Raw genomic sequence first — 4,474 nt, 5'->3', positions numbered from 1 at the left:
TGAGGCAATTTAATAAATCCCCTCTTATAATTGTATATACATTCTATTGGTCCTGTTTCTGTAGAGAACTCTGACTGATACATAGATAGCAAAACATGCTCTGTAGACAGTTACAATAGGGTGGCCAGACAATGAGGGTATAAGAAGAGGAAACAGGTAAGCTGACCTCTAAAGGTAAAGAACCCTGGGAATATAAGGGAGAATATTTGGGCATTATGAACAGATAGTTTGAAGGCCATGGTGGTAAATGGAGTAAGACAGTGTGTGGGGAGGTGAGGGGTCAGTGGGTGGGCAGGATCTCTGAAGGTTCTGTGGTGCAGTGTTTTTATTTCTTTTGGATGGGATGAAAGATAGGTCTGCACAGATTTTTTTGGCTTGGAAAGAATAGAATTGAAGGGGCCAGGATCCTGGTGAGGGTCCCTATAGGGTCTACCTGAGAGTACAGGAGCTGGGTAAGGACTTGGAAAGGAAAAGACATATTGTGGCTGTGTTTGCAAAGTTGGAGGGGGCAGACAGGAATAAAAAGTGATTATTTTTCTTCTTCTTTTTTTCTTTTTGAAGGTTCCTGCCATCTCTGGGGTGATAGGCACTTGCTACCATGTTCTGTTTTTTTCATTGAGGTAAGAACTTGCAAACTTTTTTATCCAGGCTGGCCTGGAACTGCAATTCTCCTAATCTCAACCTGTCAAGTAGCTAGGATTACAGGTGCATTTTATATCAATGACATATTTTGCTTGGTGACAAGCTAGATCACTGTTTGTTTTCATGTATCAACAAGACATCTGCCTTCACTTTTAAATTTCAAAGTTCACTTATTCTCTAACATTGAGGTACATATTTTAAGTTATAGGCACAGACTATTTTTTTCCTGTGGATTTTTGGATTTTTATACATATATCAAATATAGTTCTGAACAAACATCCCAGTAGAAGCACTTCTGTAAGTGCACTGTGTTTAGGTTTTCATTTACACTTAGCTTCACTGTTGCAACAAATAGCCCCAAATCTCAGAAAAAAACAACACTAAGTATTTGCTTGTGTTACTGGAAGGATGTGGGTGCTGGTGTATGTGGACTGTGCATAGCTAAGCTGACTTCTGCTAAGCTCCAAATAATCTTATGCTGATCTAATGTCAAAGATAAGAAGGGGAAATATAAGAATATGTCTGGGGGTGGGTACCAGTGGGAAGGAGGAGGAAATAAGGAAAGGGAGTCAGAGTGTGAATATGGTGGGAATATTCTGTATATATGTATGAAAATAGAAAAATGATACCTGTTGAAACTGTTCCAAGAATGGGAAGGGGGGAGAAAGGAAAAAGATAGAGGGGGTTAATTAAACTATGAAATATTGTAAGAAAAATTTTTAATGTCACAATGGATGCCCAGTACAATAATAACAAAAATAAAGTATTAAAAAAGAATATCTCAGACATCTATATGATTAGAAGATTTGTTGAAAATATGCAATGCATGCAGGATGGAGGTAGACCCAAATTTTATCTAATCACAAATGATAGCAAGATCTGAGTCCACATATGAGTTTTATATTCATTAAAAAACTAAGCAGCACCACAACAAAATCCTTCAGTATCCTAATAACAAAATAAGATGGAGGAAGTTAAATTGTGGAAATGAATCTGGAAGAGGAAATATTACTAATGTCATCAGACTACATATCATTAGTCAATTAGTATTCACTTGCTCTCTCTTGTCTTTTTTTCCTTTATTCTGATTTAAACTACTTACTTGTTGCAGCCTATGTTAATTTTCAGGTACTATTTACAAATTAAGCATTATTATTTCTGCAATTTTTATTTGCCACAGACAATGGAGTCCGCAACGACCTTAAGTGAGTTCTGAAATGATATGCATGTACTTTAAGAGTGTGCGTTCAGGGACTTCTCTGTGGGTTGGTTCAACTGAATAATTTGTTAGACATATACAAATTAATTTATGAATATTTTGTTTTACTAAATAGTTACATTGAAGAACTAGCATTCTTTGGATAATCTCACAATTTAATACAAAATTTAAAAGTAGCAAAAAGGACTTGAGTAATTTAAATAGACTTTCCACTTAATATTGAAAGATAATCTGATGGAACAGTGTTGCTTCTCAGTATCCTCTGTCTAGTGCCCTCAGCAAAACTTCCCCCAAGATGCATCTAGTTAAATGTAATCAGCTTCAAAATCACAACCTCAGAATTTATTTTGTTTTCTTAATATACATCATAACATCTCAGGACATATATCCTCTCCTACTGCTTCATCTAATTATCCGAGCAAAATATCTTGATGTCTTAGGTGGGCTACTTCATAATGATTTTGTAAATAAGAGCCTACCTTGATTGGAGGAAACCAAAAAACAAAATGAAACAAAACAAAAAACAAACAACAAATAACAGTACCAAACTGAAAGCATATTCTTTACATACACAACATGGATTTATGCTTGTGACTGAATACTGTTGAGGAAATTATTTGCCTTTATGTTTAGAATTTTACTCATAAAGACCTTAATATTTGTGTAAAACTGGCTGTTTCAGAAAGGGAAAAGGGACTAAATATGCTCTGAATTTTATACTATGTAACTTGTGATTCCTTAATAAAAAATACTTTTAAAATCTGTAAGAATTCACCAAGCTCTCTTGCTCTCTTGCTCTCTTGCTCGCTCTCTCGCTAGCTTCCTTCCTTCGGGGTGGGCTTATCCCCAGCTCTCTGCCGTGGTTGGGGTCGACCAGCAGGATGATGACTTCGGAGATGGAGTCGTTGGTCGAGAGCAGCTTCTCCGCCAGCTTTGCGTGTCGGCCTCCGGGTCTCTGCTTCCCGCGCGCTCCCGCATCTTCAAGATCATCGTGATCGGCGACTCGAAAGTGAGCAAGACGTGCCTGACCTACCGCTTCTGCGCCAGCCGCCTCCCCGACCGCACCGAGGCCACGATCGGCGTGGACTTCCGCGAGCGGGCGGTGGACATCGACAGCGAGCGCATCAAGATCCAGCTCTGGGACACGGCGGGACAGGAGCGGTTCAGGAAGAGCATGGTGCAGCACTACTACAGGAACGTGCATGCGGTCATCTTCCTGTACGACATGACCAGCTTGGCCAGTTTCCACAGCCTGCCATTTTGGATAGAGGAATGCAAACAGCATTTGCTCTCGAATAGCATACCACGGATTCTCGTTGGAAACAAGTGTGACTTGAGGAGTGCCCTTCAGGTTCCCACAGTCTTGGCACAGAAATTTGCAGACACACATAGTATGCCTTTGTTTGAAACCTCTGCTAAAAGCCCGGATGATAATGACCACCTGGAAGCTGTATTTATGACTTTGGATCATAAGCTGAAGAGCCACAAACCATTAATGCTTAGCCAACCTCCTAATAACAGAATTACCCTGAAACCTGAAGCAAAGCCTGCAGTGTCATGCTGGTGCTGAATTAACGGTCTTTATTATACTGTCTGGTTTGTCTAAAATGCTCTTTCAGTATGATAAGTCATAAGATTTCATTTTAAACAGTATGGTCATTCTGACACCTCACTGTTTGTGATTGTCACGCACACTTTTGTATTTACTTAATCAAGCTTGTCACTGTGACCATGCAAGGATAGAGCTGATTTTCAAATGAGATTGAAAACGAAGTAAAGACAGACGAGTCACAGCATCTGCCTAGTGAGAGCCCAATGAAGGGAGAGGTAGCCTCGTGGGAGCATGGTGGGATGGGAAGCCAGTAACTCCATCCCTGGTACTTGAAGAAGAAATACTGTTTTCTATACAGCCTGCCTTAAATTGCAGATCCATTGCACAAAGTTTTGCTCAAGCATGGTCAGAGTAAAAAATAAATAGATCAAAGCAAATTCCCCAAACTAAAGTTTTAATATCCTGCAGCTCAGAAGCTATGAAGCTTATTCAGTCCATTGTTGTGTTTAAAACCCTGTGGGGTCAGCCGAGTGTTTCCCTGACCTTCATTTTGTGAAAATCTGCCTCCCTAAAAACAAGTGGTGCCTCAAAAGCAAGGTAAAAGTTACGGTAGCTCTCCTATAAGCAAAATGGCAATGCAGCATGCTTGATTGAAGTGACAAGGTGACAATTTGAGATCTGTGCAACTGTCTCCCATCTTTAGCAGAAGTTGTGCTGCTTTGTGGGAAGGAGTGAGTGAGAAAGGGGCGCCTATAGCGGGAGCATGCACAGTGCATTCCAGAGCGTGTTTTCCCCCACCCCACCAGCATGCGCAGTGTAACACGGAGGGTCTGTACTGTGAGCATGCGCAGTAGAACGCGGAGGTCAGCAGCCGAGCTTGTGTGTTCTTACCCTGTAGAGGCTTCCTTGGGACCACAGGCCCAGAACCAAGGGTTTCTGCACATCTACTGATGTGTAAGGCGGATGAAGTGACTTGAAAAGGTGCTTCACGTTTTACTTTGTGTCTTTAAACAGTGAAGACCGATTTGAGAGCATCTTGGGCATTGTCCCCTGGAATTAGC

The 4,474-nt window shown here is 40.7% G+C and overlaps 1 pseudogene; it reads left to right on the top strand.

Annotated features, from left to right (window-relative positions):
* The first annotated feature begins 2,745 nt into the window (after positions 1–2,745).
* LOC109676004 (ras-related protein Rab-33B pseudogene) lies at positions 2,746–4,075 on the top strand (annotated as a pseudogene).
* Positions 4,076–4,474: the final 399 nt, after the last annotated feature.

The sequence above is a fragment of the Castor canadensis genome, chromosome 7, assembly GCF_047511655.1.
Source record: "Castor canadensis chromosome 7, mCasCan1.hap1v2, whole genome shotgun sequence".
Classification (NCBI taxonomy): domain Eukaryota; kingdom Metazoa; phylum Chordata; class Mammalia; order Rodentia; family Castoridae; genus Castor; species Castor canadensis.
This window is presented reverse-complemented; position numbering and strand designations above follow the sequence as displayed.